The sequence below is a fragment of the Vidua chalybeata genome, chromosome 1, assembly GCF_026979565.1.
Source record: "Vidua chalybeata isolate OUT-0048 chromosome 1, bVidCha1 merged haplotype, whole genome shotgun sequence".
Taxonomy (NCBI): domain Eukaryota; kingdom Metazoa; phylum Chordata; class Aves; order Passeriformes; family Viduidae; genus Vidua; species Vidua chalybeata.
In genome coordinates this window covers 22,850,922-22,868,687 of record NC_071530.1, presented here as the reverse complement: position 1 = coordinate 22,868,687, position 17,766 = coordinate 22,850,922, and the positions used below count along the sequence as shown (strand labels likewise).

The following is a 17,766-nucleotide window of genomic DNA, read 5'->3' as shown; positions in this document are numbered from 1 at the left end:
TGGTTCCCAGTAACCAGCATGGAGCCACTGTACTCTGCTCAAATGAGACCAGGTATCCATTCTCAATCCAGATCAAATTTGTGCTGCTGGGAAAACAGGAGTGCACTGACCCCATCTCAATGACTGTGGAACCATGGCATAATTGGAAAATCTCTTTGTGCAGTAAACACACCTCTAACAGAATGTTATTCATACAAAATACATTAAAGCCCTTATAATAATTCAGAATTTTTTTTCCTGTAATAACAGATAACAGTGCTTTAAAAGACAAAATGTTGCACAAAGGAGCTCAGATAAATTACCATTTCTTCCATATCTATTTTTCTTCATGCCAAATAAAAATAAATTTCACAAAATAGGTAAGGTCTATTTGGGAAAAAACCCCAAACAACTAAAGGGGATGTCTGGTCTCAGAGATGACATAATTTAACATATTTAGGAGGAAAATTCTGTCAGCAGGGAAGTAGAATACAACCTTCACCATTAGAACAGGACTGACCATATGCACACACTTAAGGCACAGCTAACATGGAGTGTTGCCCTCTTCCAGACCAGGTACATTCCCATACCTCCAGAAATAGAACAGACCAAATCTTGACTTCAGTAAAGTCTGAGTAAATGGCTGCACCTACAGAATCTTAACAGCATCAGCTGGGACTCAAATTCTCTTCCTCCATGACAAAGAATACGAGCAACACATTTCTGACTGCAGCTTCTCAGAAGAAGCTGCAGTCCAGTGGCTCCAAATAGCTCTGGATTCACATGACGTGCACCCAGCACACTATCACTCAAAAAGGAGAAAGAGCTACCAGTTAAGTGCAACTCCATGGTTCAAGAGACTCCCTCCTCAGCTTATTTTCTCCTTTGGTGCACTCACAGTCTTAAATTTTTTATTACCCAGTGAAATTCACTCTAAAAGAAACAACTCTTGGAATAACAAAATAAAAAGGAAACAGATTTTTCTCCCTTAAATCAAAACCACTGTGCCAGCCTGGAATCCCCTAATGACAACATGAGCCCAAGACAGAACAATGGCATAGTTGCTTGATAAATCACAGAAAGTGAAATTAATATTTTATAAATGGGAATGGAAAAGTCTGTCAGGAAACCAAGGTTCTGCCAGGATTTCATTTCAAACCACATCAGAATGAGATACCAAAATACAAATAAAACTGTGCAACTTGTCCTGTGACCCTTTTGGTGGTCCAAGTCACCAGCAGAACTGTATGAAAAGAGAGTGGGACACTCCCTTTTAAAGGAACACTGATCCATTTCCTACCTGCTGTGTTATTTCTCGAAGAATTCACGTGAATTTGCAACATGAGAGTTGAAGCTCAGATCAACAGCTTTCCAAGTGGAAAGGCAAGTCCATAGCAACACAAGGGCTACCAGTCTGCATGCATGCCTACTCACAAGTGTTTCTCATTCTCCTTCAGTTGTACCCCATTGCTCTTGCTCAAAATGTCACGTCTCTCAAGGATTTGTTTATTCCATAGTACCACTGGTGCTGAAGATTGACATCATAAAACAAGTAAGCAGCTCAAGTAGTTTTATAATCTTGTGTATTCTAACACTATGAGCCATCGCTGTTTTTTTCAATAATTTTTGCTCAGTGATCAATTAGCCACTGTATAAGCATGGGGAGTCACCATACGCACCCTCCTGTTACTGTCATAAAAAGAAATGACCAGTTCTTTATTAAAATTCAGCATTTGATAAAGACAGCTTTTGCTATGTGCTTAAATTTTACTTTGTGTATTACTCTAAAAGATTGGAATATAGATTTATTTGGAAACTATTTTTTGCCTTCCGATTATTAAAAACAATATTTTATTTTAGATTTTATTTTCATCAGCTCACTCCCTGTTGACAAAAATGTCCTTCTTAAAGCACATTAAAATAGTGAATCAGAGAATGGATGCTCTAATTTACTAAATAAAGTAAAAAATAAAAGACAATGTAATAGAAAGATAAAGCCTTCATAGAGAATTGCAGCAATTATATCTCCACAGCTACAATATAACCCAAAACTTTGCAAACCCTTTGATTATTGAACCATGGCTGAAGTGAATAATTTGGCTTTCACTAAGAAAACAAGCACATTCATTCTCACCACAATGGAGAGAGGCAGTTTTAATTAAACCTTATCAAAAGATGAATAAAGAATAAACTCAATACCCATTCCACAGGATTCTATTTTCATCTGTTTAGTTTAAGCTTGCCATGTTCATGCAATAATTAACCACTGTCCAAGGAATGCTGGAGTTGTGTTAATGTTGGTAAAGATTTAATTAGTTCAATTATCTGGAGAGTATTGAAGGCTCAGCATAGTACCAATTTCTTCAGGCTTTATACATACCTCAGATCAAAATATATTAAACTGAATTATAAGTGAACAAAGAAAATTTACTATTTTACTTCAGTTACTGAATGAATGTGTGTTTAATAATTTTATTGCCCTCATTTTAAAATGAGGTTTCAGAAATAGAATATGTAAGCTGTGACTTACCCAGTCTTCCAGATTAGCTGGTGTTTTGTTTTGGTTTTTTTTTCCTCCCCTAAGTCATCTTATATTTTAAACAAAATTAAGTTTACTTTAGAAAGAAAAGAAAAGAAAACCCAATGCTTCTTTAAGCAGGAAAAAGTATAGTTCCTTTTACATTTTTCCCCCCACTGCCGACATATTTTACATCTTTCAAGGAAAGTGAGGCATTTAAAAAGCATTGAAAGCAGTGACACAGACAACTGTTTCAATCTGTCAGACAGCATGGACAGACAGTAGGGATCATTTTAGAAAATAGAGCGGCCCCCCAGCGGCCTGACCTTCCTGGTGGGAAAGCGAACACAGTGCGGTGCTTGACAAGCTCACCAACAAAGGAGGATATTTAGTCCCCCCAAATTCTGACACGCTTCTCACAGGAAAAACGCAGACTGGGATGAGGCGTCGGTGACTGCTGCTAACAAAGGGTGAGTTCTAATTGGAGATTGCACCGTTACTGTGAAACAAAGAGGAAGAGATGAAAAGTGAAAACACCACTTCACTACACACAGACTGTAAGCGTTGGACTGAGCCCAGTTTCTATTTTTTTTAAACTGTTCAACCCCATATTAGATGCTATTCAAGTTGCAAGCCCTCTGGATCTGTATGTGCAGCTCCTGCTGCCTTTAGTGAGAACAGAGCCCAGGAATGGGAGTGTTAGAAGATGTTAGAAATCCCTCTTTGTATTACTAAAATATTATCATCAGCTATACTTTTAGAAGGGGTGTTTGAATAAACCACATTCATTTTCCTGTAAGGTTTAAATGACATGTTTATTACTACCATGGTCCGTCCTTGTTTTCCCAGCAGTGTGTTTTGGAGTATGAGTTCTTTATAACCAGTGAAAGCTGCACAAAGATGGCCAGCACGTGAGAAAGTCACAGGAGTTTATCCCCTAGAGGAGCTAAGCACTGTGGGATGATGCTATCATTTTCTTATGAAGCAATAAAAACTTATGAGTTAATATAGAAGTAACTGTTTTGAAATTGCATACTACATTATACCCAGGCTGGATTCAAGCTGTTTGTCTCTTTAGGCAGTCAAAAACTACTTTACAGATTGTACTGCTATGCTTCCAAGCAGTAAATACCATTTGGAAAATAACTCTTGTGAAATATTGTACCTTATTTTCTACTACTCATTTCACTGGAAAAAGGTAAATGCTTTAAGGAATAAATTAAACTTGTAAGAGAAGGTGTGAACTGCACACTGAGTGCCAACCAATGCCTCAGTTCAGCTCCCATTTTTACCAAAATTTGATCTCCCCTTCCAGTTTTCTCTAGGGTGGAAGAAAAAGGGAGATGCCGAAATTCATTCAGGCTTTTCTTGAATCCAGACTGCAGATAGTGCTTAGCAAGCAATGGGATATGGCACATTTTCCATCAACCACCTCCCCTTTCTGATGACTGATTTTCAAGTTGCACCAACAATCTGAGGACTGGAGGTGCCCTGTGGCCTATTGATTGCAGACCTGTTTCTGCCTGTGTTTCTGTGAAAGTCTGACAACTATGTGGGAGAAAATAAGGCTAATAGATGATTAAGTATTAAATGATTCACATTTATCACTAGTTGGAAGAAAAAAGTCTTAGCTGAAACATCAATGTCTGTCTCTGAGTGAGCATAAAGAAGCATTTCAGGTTAAAAATACCAGCCCAAACAAGTCACAGCATGTATAACTGAGAGCCAAATTTCATCATATGTGGACTCATTTATTAATATTAACAGGATTGTAATGTTTTTCCTTAATTATAACCCTTAAGCAACTGTGGAGGAAACACAGATATATCCATACAGGTATAACCAACATAATTCTTTGGCATCTTAGAAATTGCTTCTTCTTCTTTCCCAGACTTTCATCAAACCTTAAAGACAGTACTTGTTTTACTATAGAAATTTCAAGCTCTATTCAGGCCAGGATATTGCTCACCCTAACCCTCACAAAATATTACCAAGAAATATATGGTGCTTTACAATGACTATTAGTTACAAAGCTGATGAGAAAATGAGCCAAGTATGTACAGACACATTTCTAGAAAAAAATCATACATACATACATATATAAATAGAGACAGCAAGAGAGCATTATATGTGTGTGTGTTTATGTATATGTATATCTATATCTATATATATATATATATATATACACACACACACGTACACAAAGTATTTCCATGAGTATTACCATCCAAATGAATAGTTCAGTACTAGCTAAGATCATTAAGACTATGGCAATCACACACAAAAAAATTGCAGCAACAAAAAGCAAAAGCCATCTCTTTCAGGTGCTGTGCTGTTAGATGACCTATTTGGTCCCTAAATATTAATCATCTCTCTGAGATGATGCTCTTTGTCCCATGTGAAAACCTTGGAAGCAGTATACACTGTAAATGGATAATCATTCTAAGGAGGAGCAATTTGCCTGCCACCACCTTTAAATAGTTTTGGGTTTTTTTAAACACAAATCAGCTATTTTAGCTGGAAAAGCTCTAAGGCATGGACTGGGTCTTCTGCAGATTGAATATAAAAGAGGTTTGAGGCTTCTGGCTCATCTCTCAGGTGATAAAAAAAACCCCTAGAAAGTACAAAAGATCTTAGTAGAGAAACAACACTTTACCTTGAATTTTAAATTTCAAAACACTGTTTTTAGTTGGTATGAAACTGTCTACTTGTTTAAAAAAGAACTGTATTGGAGAAGGCAGCAAGATTTTGTCTGCCTCAAGCTTGATGAGTATCTTATTTTTGTGCTCTCTGCATTTTGAGAACATAATTCTCCCTTTTTTCTCCTAGTCTGAAATCATTTTGTGATATATGAGTTCAGCCAAGAAGTCATAGGGAACTTTGTCTACACCAAAAAAAGGAACTTCAGCGTATTTTGTGAAGATAATGAAACGAACTTGTTCAGGTCTGCAGTGTAAGTAATTTTTACCACACAAATTCCTTGCTTTTGTGTTAGCAAAGCGGAATACTTTGAGTCTTTCAGTTTAGGAGTTCTTCAAACAGACAACAGTGTGTAAACAATCCCAAAGTACATAACTTCACTAGAACAACCTCCAGTCTGTGTGCAAGGGCTTCAGAAAGGCCCCTTCATCAGATTTCCTTCTGCTCTTCATACTGAACAAAGCCTTGGCTGACAATACCGAAATCTCCTCCTTTATTTGGATTAAACCCCCTTTGCAGGAGAAGTATGCAAATGCTATACGTGTTTCTCTTGCTGAGGCTACTCTAACCCAGCTATCTTTTCACTGTCTATTTTCCCCAGCAGACCATCCTGTCGGCTGACAGGGGGACCAGCCTTTTAATTCAATCTTTCACAACACTGACAGTTGGATGCTGGGGCCTGCCATGAACTCTAAAAGGAGCTCATTTAGTCATAATTAACTATTCCCTGCATATTTCCTAAGGTATGGTAATTGTGCTAAAAGCCAACAAGTGAAGCATTCATTCTGGTTTTCTTTTAAACTTTTATTTTTCCTCAGCAGTCTCTTTCTCCTCTCCTTCCCCCCCAGCCCCCCGCCTTTTTTTTTATTTAATCTTTTCTTTCTTTCTTTTCTTCCTCCTTGGAAACATTTAGAGTAAAGAAAAAGAATGACAGTGGAGATAGGGAGCTGCAGAAAACTGTGATGTGGGCAGTTCAAAAGGCAAAGTCTGCCATACGATACAGGACCCCATGGCAGCACTGAGCTATTCAGCTGGGTAAAGCATAAAGAAAAATGAAATGAGTAGAATAGAGCTATGTCATTAATGCAGAATGATGGACATCCTATTTGGGTAACAGGGAGTCATGAATATACATTTCTAATTCCTTAGATATGGTGATAAGTGATCTCTGTTTCCATTAGCACCAGAGTACATGTATTTGAACAACCTAAAATCTTCAAGTTATGCAGACGTAAAGCATTTTACACACTATTCCTCCCTCCTCCCCACAACACAAACAGATACCATGACCCACTGCATGCAGTGGGGTCTCACAGGGATAAGGTATGACAGATCTGGGTCATGTTTATCATTGCTGAGATGGGAAGCTTTTGGAATCTGACACAGATTATTTACCTTAAAAGGCAAAATATGATCTCAATTCTGCCCTTGTCCATTTTTTGGTTTATTTAAATGAAGGAAGGGTTGACAGCACTCTCCATTTACTTATAGGCTTTGCATCTGTTGAAATTCTTGTGCCTTTCAGAAAGTTTGGGATCTACTGGACACCTTTCCATCATAAATGTGCCTAGTGCATATACAAAAGCAGGAGACAACAAAGCTAAGTGTCTCCACATTCCAATCTCCTTTCTATCTGGATGTGCACCAGGAGCAAAGAAATCACTGGCTTTTGCAAAGAATGCATGGCAGGGGCATGTGTATGCTGGGGGGAATGTGTGTTAACACTGCAAACTCAGCAACTGTACCAAAAGGGCCAAACACTGCACTGAGGTTCCTTATTCTTATGCAGCATTTTTCCAGAGCCACAAAATGTGGTAGGACCTTCCATGAACAAGGTGAGTAAGATCTGTGAATTACAGATTTTATATTTCTTTCTTTCTTTCCTTCTCGTTCTTTCTTTTTCTTTCTTTCTCGTTCTTTCTTTCTTTCTTTCTCGCTCTTTCTTTCTTTCTTTCTCGTTCTTTCTTTCTTTCTTTCTCGTTCTCTTTCTTTCTCTCTTCCTTTATCGTTCTTTCTTTCTCGTTCTGTCTTTCTTTCATTTTCTTTATCGTTCCTTCTTTCTCGTTCTCTCTTTCTTTCTTCCTTTTTCTTTCTTTCTATCTCGTTCTTTCTTTCTTCCTTTTTATTTCTTCCTTTCTCGTTCTATCTTTCTTCCTTTTTCTTTCTTTCTTTGTTTCTCGTTCTATCTTTCTTTCTTTCTCTTTCTTTCTTTCTTTCTTTCTTATTCATTCTTTCTTTCTCGTTCTTTCTTTCTTCCTTCTTCTTTCTTTCTTTCTTTCTCGTTCTATCTTTCTTTCTTTCTCGTTCTTTCTTTCTTTTTTTCTTCCTCGTTCTTTCATTCTTTCTCGTTGTTTCATTCTTTCTTCCTTTTTCTTTCTTTCTTGCTCGTTCTATCTTTCTCTTTCTTTCTTTCTTTCTTTCTCATTCTATCTTCCTTTTCAGGCATAATGTGACAAATAAAGTCAATAAACAAGGAAAGACGTAAGGAAGAGAGACAGCAAAACTTCAGACAAGGTCATGTAACAACTCATTTTGCTTATGTTCACATATTAACAATCCTGTTTTCACTTTTTGGAGCATCCATCTACAAATATACTACATTTGCTTTGAGCTTGTAAAATATTTAAGAATTTAAAAACTGCAGGTTTTTTTAGTTCAAACACTAGAGTACAAATATTGGTCTGAAAAAATAATCTTAAAGTTGAAGAGTAAGGTGGATAAAATGTCTCTAAAATCCTTTTCCCCTCCCTTTATTTCTAAATGATATCAAATTTGTGGATCTATATGGTTTTTAATGGCAGAGAAAAACATACTAAGAGCCAAGCTGACAGGCTGTTGCTGAAACTCTTAATGATCTGTTTTATCATCATAGTCTGGGATTTTGTTTTCTTAGGGGAGGAGGTTTGGGGGTAGGGGATGTTTGTTTAACTTCTGTGCATTATTGTGATCACAATACACAGTGGATTAAAAACAGAAATTTAAAACAGAGCATCTCTCAATAGACATGAGCTGAAAATGATGGTGTTTGTTAGCAAGAAACTGCTTGTTTCCATGAAAATAAAATGGGTGAGAAACACCACACAGATAAGAAGCTTTGCAGATCTCACCTGGCAGAGCTCCTGCTTTTTTTGCCCACAGTGTTCTAGCTGCTCTTGAGCAGTGTTGCTTCCTCCAGTCCAGACCCTGAAGGTGTTTTTTCTAGCTCTGACGATTCTATAAGGGCCCATGTGTTTAGACTGCATTGTGTTTAGTCCCTTCCTTCCCCAGGAACTCATGGAAAGAGAATTAGGTTTCTCAATCAGTCTGCTCCATTGAGACACATTTCAAACATCTTTCTAAATCCCAAGGTGTGCTACAGTTTCTCTGCCCTGCATTTAGGAGTCTGGATGAAGGAGAGATGCCTGTCCTGCTGTCTGGTGACATGAGCAGTGCTGTGACTCATTAGCAATTTTCCTACTTTCGATACCACACAAGCTGGTACAGAAAATTGTTTCCCAGAAAACTGTGAGGTTTGGAGATGATTTTGGGGAGAGGAGGGCAGCCTACAAAAGAAAGCAAGCCCAGGACTTGAAAATACAAAAAATCTCAGCTTTTATGTGTTCTGGTTTGAAAACAAAACCAGTGAAAGACTCCAAGTCAGAAATACAATTTATTAGGAAAAGTGAAAAAAGAAAAAATACATGCAATAATACAAAAGAAAAACCACTGACAGAGGCAGAATATAACCTGACACCCTTTTTGGTCAGAGTGTTGGTAGCCGTCTAAATTGGAATGGCTGTAGTCCTCCTGGAAATCTAGTGGAGAAGCCTGGGTCTGGTGTCCCAAAAACTCAGATTATATCCAATTAGGAATGCTTGGCTCCTCCCTCTGGGCAGAGCATCTCACAATGGGATGTTATAGTTCTTATCATATAGTCATGCAGTGACTCTCAATAGCCCATTATCAGCAGATGTCTCCTGGGAGGGAGAATTGGTTGTGAAACAGATAAGGAAAACTGCCCACTAAACAGAAAACAGCTACCTTACAGATGGCAAATGGAATACATCTTGCCTTTCAATCTGGGACATTATGTTATCTGAGGAAAACAAGGGCTAATGATGCAAAAGCAATGTTCCAGCTACTAAGAAAATCAAAATCAAGACTTATGCACAAAGTTCCAGGTCAAAGATTTTGACAGGATCAGGTAAAGAAATCTTCAATATGCTCAATGTATCTAAATGTACCTCCTTAAAGATTTAATAATAGATGTAAATAATTGTGGGATATTTAATGTAGGGGGGAAGACTTAGTAAAAAAAACTTCAAAATGGTGGTGAGGCAAAATCTTAGAAAATAATTTTGAGAGATATATCCTTTTACTGCAGCCCAAGTTAACAACACAGTTGAAAAAGAAGATTAAAAAGCGAATGATATCAAAGTCAAGAACTACACACACATTTAAAAAGTGGTATGACCCAATCCTAAGTTCAATTTATGGATTGTTTTATACTGCTCTATTTAATTTGAAATATTATACATGAAGCAAAAGCTGAAATGTTACTGATTGAACCAGATTTCATCAACACCTGCTCACACTACATAGAGTTATTTAGATGACCTTAGGGCTCACTGGATTTTTCCAACAATCTTTACATATCCACCTTCTAAAAAGACAAAGGCAATTCATACAGAAAGTGTTTTCACACACAAGTAATGATAAAAGGAGTCACTGATGGAATATGGACTATCTCTTAGAGCTTCTTCTCACCCAAAAAGTGATTCACAAAGATTGGTAATGTCACAGAATACACACTAGCAAGTTCCAGTGATTCCTCAAAAATCTGGGGGAGAAAACATATAAAAATCAAATGATGACTATGTCATTTTCCCACTCATTGCTTCTGCCTGACCTTCCCTAGAGAGTCAAGGAACAAACCAGTATTTATTTAGAATAGAGGAGTCAGGATTTGAGTGAATGAAAAACAACTGCAGGAACAGTAAGTTTTGAGGGGCAGTAAGGAATTTACTACTAATTCTTCACTTGAATTATCAAGTTCCTAGAAGATAAGAAAATACCTGTGTCAGTTTTGAAAAACCAGAAGTTGGTTAAAAATGAAGAGTAATAGTTAAATTATTTCTTCTGTTTCAGACTACAATTCTTCTTTCTTGGCGGAAAATGTAAATATGTGGGAAATATTAGACGTTTAACTGGTTTTTGTAATTCTGAGTGATACTTTCTTTGGTCATGAACCTAGGACATACAAAGGTCACTAATCTGTGTCACGCATAGTTCTAGAAAAGAGCTTATCTGCACCTGCCAGATTTCCTAGCCAAAACATCCTTCTCATATCCAAGCAGCTGTTGCCAGATGCAGATAGACATTACAGCTACCACAGATCCCTCAAATATACCTCAGGGTTAAAATCTAGCAGGTCTGTTCAGTGCTTACTGATCCTTGCCCTTAGTCCATGGAGATTTCCCAGTTTACTCTCTTTTCCTGACAGAAGCCTAATTTTCAAACTCCATACAAATAATTTAAATGCATATCACTTCCCCAAACAAAGACCCAGAGCAGACATTAAGTAATGAATACTTTCTGAACTTTTCAACTTTGTTTCCCGTTTTTTACTTAAATACCTAAGCACTAGTTGGGCAGCTGCAGAGCTACCTGAATTCTACCACAAAATCTGTACAGAGAATATTTTATTCTGATATTTTGCTCTCTTTATTCAGCTTTCCAAAGGACTGAGCCTGTGTGTTCATTAGTGCAGACTACAGCAGCCAGTGCTCACAGCGCCTATCTGAAAGAACGTAACACTAAAAAGGTATCTGGAAGGTAAAGAATGCCCTTTTTATGGTGCTTTAGTAACTTCTTTTTTGCAAACTATCAGGCTGTTAATCTGAGCTTTTTACGTGAAATACAAAACAGAAAACACTCATCTGTAAGACTCTGTACAAATATTTTGATTAAGAAACTCCTTTTAAAAATCTGATTCTGATTCACATTCAGTGGAGAAAGGAAAATCCAACAGCCTGTCGTTAGTCAATGAAGCAAATGCTAGCTACTCCATTACCAACTTAAAAACTTTGACAGATAGAAGAAAATGAAAGCTGAAAAAAACCAAGGAACTGAACAGTAAGCAAACATTCCTCAGTATCCAACCGAGAGACTGCTTAAGCATGAGCTCCAAACATCTGAGAAAAGTATGAGTTTAATATATAAAAGACAAAATTCCTTAACAAGAAGGGATACAGTTTGCAAAATAGTTCTCAGGAACCCTTTCAGCTTTTAAGGCCCATTTTCTCAGCCTGAGATGGTATTGTTATGTCTATGTTAGTTTTGATAAGGGAGACAGCTCTACTCCCATTGAAGTCCATGGAATACTCCCTTTGTCTTCAGGAGGAGCAGAGCTAGACAAAAAGCTACACAAAGATACCATGATAAAACAGTCTGGCAGGTACCATGATCTCATCTTATTTTCTTAACATTTCTGAAAAAAACTGTGTATGGCGGGGGTGGAGAAAAATCTATGCAGCCATTTCTACTGATATACAATATGCCTTTTATACTAAAATACAGACCAGTGAATGGTTAGCAATATTAATAGGCCAAATGAATGGTTAGCAATATTAATAGCCAGGGGCTTGTTAAACTGCCTGGGATGAGAAGTTTGCCTGCAATTTTACCACTACAGGATATCTTGGAGAAGACTAAGCATTTTGTAATGCTGATGTTTTATATATGCATTCTTTAAGTCCCTGACAGGCAGCAGACCCTGTAGTCTTCATTTCAGATTAAATTTTATACAGTAAGTCTGAATGCTTTTTTTATTTTTAAATCCATACTTTCTAAGGGTATGTAGTTTTTCTCAGAAATAAAATTATATGATGCAACTGAAATTGCATTCTGATTTTATGCAGTCCGACTAAGCGTTAAAAATGAACCCTTTTATAATTCAACTTGCAACAGGAACATGTCTTTTTTACAAAAGCAGCTTGCAGTAAACCCCCAACCCCACTTCATCCAGAAGACAAACCACTGCCCCATGTTAATAATGAATGCAGCTCATATCTACTGTGTTCTGTTAAATTGCTAAAATTGCCCAGATAAACCATTTGAGAGTATGTCAGGTTAAATTAATACAACATGACCTGATCACTTCCACAGCTGGGAAGAAAGAAGTTGGCATTCTTTAAATCCAGAGCTCAACCTGGAGATTATGCTAAATTGCTTCATTCATAGTCCACACTCCTCTGCACATGTCAGGAGGACAGCATTTGTCCCCTCTAGTGATAAACAAATTATACATGAAATCAATTCCACTTCACAATAATTTTCCCTATTGGGTATTATCTTTCCTCCTCTGCTCCCTCCAGTTAAGCTTGCATCCTGTAACTTGCTAATGAGCTGGAGGCTTTCTGTTCCAGGTGGCACCCCCTGCCTCGAAGTCATGACATTTCCCATTTCGAATGCTGCTGGCATTTTTCGACAGCTCCTACTAACCAGCCTTTTTGACCTGCACTAAGAGGAACTCATCTGATCGAATGCTCTAACCTGCCAATCACACCAGCAAATGATCTTCACAGTCACTCCCAAGGCAGGAGGGGAAAAAAAAAGGAGAGCGAGAGAGGGGGAGCGAGAGAGGCAGCTCGGGAGAGTGATGGAGCAGGCAAGCATGCAGCCTCTGCAGAGACCTAATGAGAGTACTTTAAGTCTCTGAGACAGCTGAAACCTTGAAAAACTGGTGGGAAAATTAGGACAGAACTGAATGCCTGGTGCTGTTATTACTGCTTTCTTTACACCCTGAGACCATTTTGAAAGCAATACCTCTGAGATGTGCCATTTTCAAAAGAACAGAAGTTAATTTTACCATATAAATAGAAAACAGATATATTTTTCCCTGCCACTATCAATATGCAAACCTCATAATTCTGCTCTGCCAAATGGCGTTCTTTACAGAATTAATTAGGAGCTGGAAGCTCGTTAAATGAGTAGCTTCACCTAGGGATGATTATGAATATTTTTTGTTGTTGATGTAAGCCATAAATAGCACTTTTAACCTAATTTAAATGCTGGCAACATTTACACCTCTGTATCTACAAATGTTTGCACACAGATACATAAAACAACAAATACAGAATCTGCAGAGTCTAGATGTCACTTCATGGGCTGAAACCAAGCAGAGTCATGATAATGACTCAGTTGTTTTGATTTTGCTCCTTTTATGATGTGACAGATTACTCAGTGCTGAACCTTTCAAGCACACAAGGACAGATTTAATTGTGTGAATTTTATTTCCCTTCAGACTATAACCTAACTATAAGATTTTGATACACATGTAATGCACAGACTGAACAAGAAAGGTATTAAAAGCGATTGTAAAATAAAAAATTCAGGGAAAAAATTTAAATAAAGAGGCTGTGATTTTACTGTTACAATAAAAAAAGCCAGAAAATATAGTGCACAATTAGACTTTATATTAACATCAAAAGAGGGTTGCAGAAGTGGCTGTACAGAATTAAAATCTAGGTTCCTAATGGCAGAGAACGATTGCCCATAATTACTAATTCAAAATACATATATGGCCCAAAACAACATTAATAATTTATAACAAACCAAAAATTATGAAAATACTCAATTTTGTTTCTACTTCTTAAAATATCCAAAGATGCTGTACCAGGGCTATTCTTCTACATTAGATATCATTATTAAATGAGAATTTAGTATTTTTTGAGTTTTCCTCCTGAGACTTAACAATTAACACTAGGAGGATGTGGGTAAAACATCCATCCTCATCCCACTTATGGGGCAGAATAAATGAATATAATTTATTAGCTGAGTTGTAAACTATTGCTACATTTTAAGGCAAGAATCTTCCCACAGCTAGAGGCATTCAGTGCACATTTACTTTAATGGGTGCTGCCTTAATACCCAATTTTGCAGTGGTTGCTTTAGTTTGTTTATTTCATGGAGAATCAGGCAATAATATAATCTACAGATGAAAAATGGCACCACAAAGCTTGTCCTCCACAGAAAATATTTTGGTATATGGAGATACTAAATTTTATTTTTTGTTTGCAATTTGGCTGAAAGTAAAATGTTCTGTGAACTCTGAATGCTGCAAATTGTGCCTGAGAGGCAATGCCTCTCATTAGCTTTGCTGTCTGTCTGGGTTATGGGATGTGTGTCAGCATTGGAAGCCTCTGCTTTGTCTGGAAGCCTCAGTTTCTCCCCTCCAGTGGTTCCACATTCCTCTTAGACAAAGCCTAACTGAGGAGTCACGTGAGGAAATAATCCTAAAGGAGAGGTGACTGTCCATGGGAGAGTAGGGAGAGTGGAGACCCGCTTTTGCCTCCCTCCCAGTCATTGTCATCTAGACATTGTCCTCGCCGCATTCAAATGTCATCCCAGACTATCAGCCCACTGGAACTCAAACGGCCTTTCATGCCTAGACACTTCTTAAGCATGAACAGACCACAAAGACTGTCTAGTGGGAATTGCTTGCAATTCTAATATTAATAATGCAATATAGTACACTTATGGCACAGAGGATTCCGCCTTTTGTCTCCTAAATTTATGAGCAAACAAACTGGAAAGACAGATAAACAGCACTGCAACTGAGCACATAAATTCATGCAAATATCATGAATATCTTTCCTACCGCATAAATGACTGTAAAATTACAAACCTCTACACTAAAAATTATTTGAAAATGAATCTTCACAGTGCTGAAGGCAAGTTATCATGCATTAGAAATGAACTGAAAACAGGCTCCATACTATGCCATAGTACAAGGAAATACAGTATTGTCCTTCAAAAAAGTTATCCATAATAGTAGTAATACTTTGTTTTCCTTCTGCCAGCTCTGAAGCTGATTTGGCCATGACACATTACAATTTTAAAAGAAAAATGTCAATAAATATGTAGCCACTAGTTTCACACCGAATGACATAGAGTATATAACTGCAGGGAAGAAATCAATATCTCCTAGCAATGGTGGTTTGAAATACTTGTCCTACCAAGTGGAGTATGTAACAATAAAACATGAAGATCTCCCCTCTCTGTTCTGCTTCCTTTCTTTCCTTCTTCTTTCCTAAAGAGACTCCCATTATTTTAGAAATCCTGATCATGCCTACTTGTTTCAGTGTACTTATTCCCAGGCATAGATGCTCTGCTGGGCTTTCAGTCTCCAGGCTGGACAGACTTTCATCAGAACTGGTGTTCAGCTTCCTTAGCAAGACCATCCTTCCCAATTCACTTTTCATACCTCTGTGCATTATGTTACCAACTCTTTTTATAAAGAAAAATCAAGAGACTGTGCATTCTACTACTAACAAGGAGTGCAATTAAGTAACTGCATTTCACATGACAAGAGACAAGGTGACCTGTTACAATACTGACACAAAAACACCATTACACATATTGTCTAAGCCTTATGAGCTCCTTGATTGGACAGTGGATTTCCTTTACTGGGGACCTGGGGGACAGCTCCTTCATCCTCAGTGACATCCCCACATGTCACTTAGGTCAGATGGGCAGTTTATACAAAAACAGCCTTGCACTGGACAGCTATTTGCTCAGTCCATTTCACTCAATGTGCAGAGTCCAGAGCATATGGGGGAATTTTCTTCATGCTTGAATAGAGGGCAAAATTCAGTCTGTGATTTTCATTTTATATCAATAGAAACAAGATAATAGATATCACAAAGAAAATGCAGACCAATGCCTGGAGTTTTTCCCTTGTGTGTTATATTTAGGATATATTCTAGCAGTGTGGTGATCTTATTCTTCAATATTAACTAAAGCACAGCTGGAACAGTCTCATAAAGCCATTATGTTGTTAACATAAGAAAATAATGGCACTAAAAGTACTAGACAGCCAAAAAATATCTTGGATTCTGCAGTTATCTTTCACAACAATGCTAATTTAACATTTTACAAAATTGATGTTACAATTTCAACTCTGCTTAGTACTATCATTACTGGACTCAAACCCAAATTGCTTTCAGCTGCCCACCACAACTGCATCTTATTAGCCTTTTCAGGAAAGCCAATTTATGCAAATCCAGTATTAGTTAAATAATTAAACTGACCCTCAACATTCATGTATAGACACTGTCTGGCACTAAAGGATGCAAGAGAAATTTAAACATCCCATCTTCAGTGCTTAGGCTTCCATCTTTTCAACTGCAGCAGCACAATGACTGTTTATACACATCTATCTGAATCATCTGTTTAAAAAATGCTTAAAAAATTAAACTGGTTACTGCTGTGCTTTTATAGCTCTGCTTTTCTCCCTCAATCTGGTTTTACACTGAATTTTGAGATTTCACACATATAAAGCACTACTGGCTACTTTGAGCTTTTGATTAAATCAACAGTGACAAAATCTGGCTGATATGCAGTCTCTCAGTCTAGAATTTTTCTTTTATGCAGACCTCTCTCCACTGTAATTACTACAGTTTTATCCCCTGAAGCTGAAGAGATGAAGACTTAGATGCACAGTATATGGTTTTCCACAGTGTTTTAGCAACACTGGGGTACCCAGAACAGAGTAAATGCAGGGGAGTAGTGAATGAAAATGACTTTTCAATACTGACTACTGGACACACACACTGCTGGACTACAGCTTCCCTGTGGCTTGACTAGGGCAAGGCAGGCAAAAATTATGTTCCCACACAGCATGGCTGAAGAGACACTCTTGAACAATTTATAAATGTAAAACTGAGGATGACAAACAAAAATGAAACTATTTGGATGGGGATGCAACAACAGCCACCTCTCTAGCTAGCGAAGAGAAAAAGGTAATTTTCCATAGTGATTCTGTGCTGCTGAACACACCCAGTCATAAGCAACCAAATAACCAGCACTTTTTGCCATTATAGTGGTAACTGTCACCTCTGCAGCTTTATTCTGTTTTACACAGCTGAGCTGGCCCGAATGATGCCACTGTCTCTTCGATTGGCTGGGCTGGTGTCAGTTGCTGGCTTAAATGGACACAGGAGAAAGAATTCAACACCCTGGAATTGACATTCAGGATTGCTCGGATGCATGTGCCTGTGGTGAAGCAATACAAATAAAGGCCACTTTTTGTTTTGCTTCAGTGAATTGTCAAAGAGATTTAGAAAGCCAGGGGATCTCATTATGGTAATACAGGTTAAATACTTTAAAAGCATATGGTGTTACCATCCTGAATGAAGCTGTCCCCGCTGGCTCCAGGAAGCAGACAATAGGCCAGAAACACATCTCGTGTCTCTGGCCCACCAATGGAAACTGGGGATTATAAATCACCACAAGAAAACATCACGTGCTATCTGGTATCAGGTAATGCCTTGTCTTTTCAATTACTATTTGACTCATCCTTTCCAGAGAGGAACAAGCTTTAGCCATGTATTCTACTAGCCAAATGAAAACAAAGCTCTAGAGTTTCTTATGGTCCCTTCTTGTCTCAATAAAACAGATCTGTAAAGATGGATGACTTTAGTATATACAGTATAACTCAACAAGACGTGTAGAGATGAGGAATGCTTCCACAGAGATGCTTCCTCCCCACGGAGAAAAAAATATCAATGGAAACCATCAGGCACAAA

At 37.7% G+C, this 17,766-nt stretch overlaps 1 protein-coding gene across 2 annotated transcripts in view; it reads right to left on the bottom strand.

The window, feature by feature from the left end:
• Window positions 1-17,766, bottom strand: part of CDK14 (cyclin dependent kinase 14) — a 318,431-nt gene that overhangs the window by 43,462 nt on the left and 257,203 nt on the right. The window contains exon 15 of one of the 2 annotated variants that reach the window (XM_053941953.1): window positions 8,886-10,016. The exons of the other annotated variant lie outside the window; for it this stretch is intronic. The gene's annotated coding sequence lies outside the window, so the exon portion shown is untranslated. Of the gene's footprint in view, window positions 1-8,885; window positions 10,017-17,766 lie in introns of those variants that run through there. 2 annotated transcript variants of the gene reach the window in all.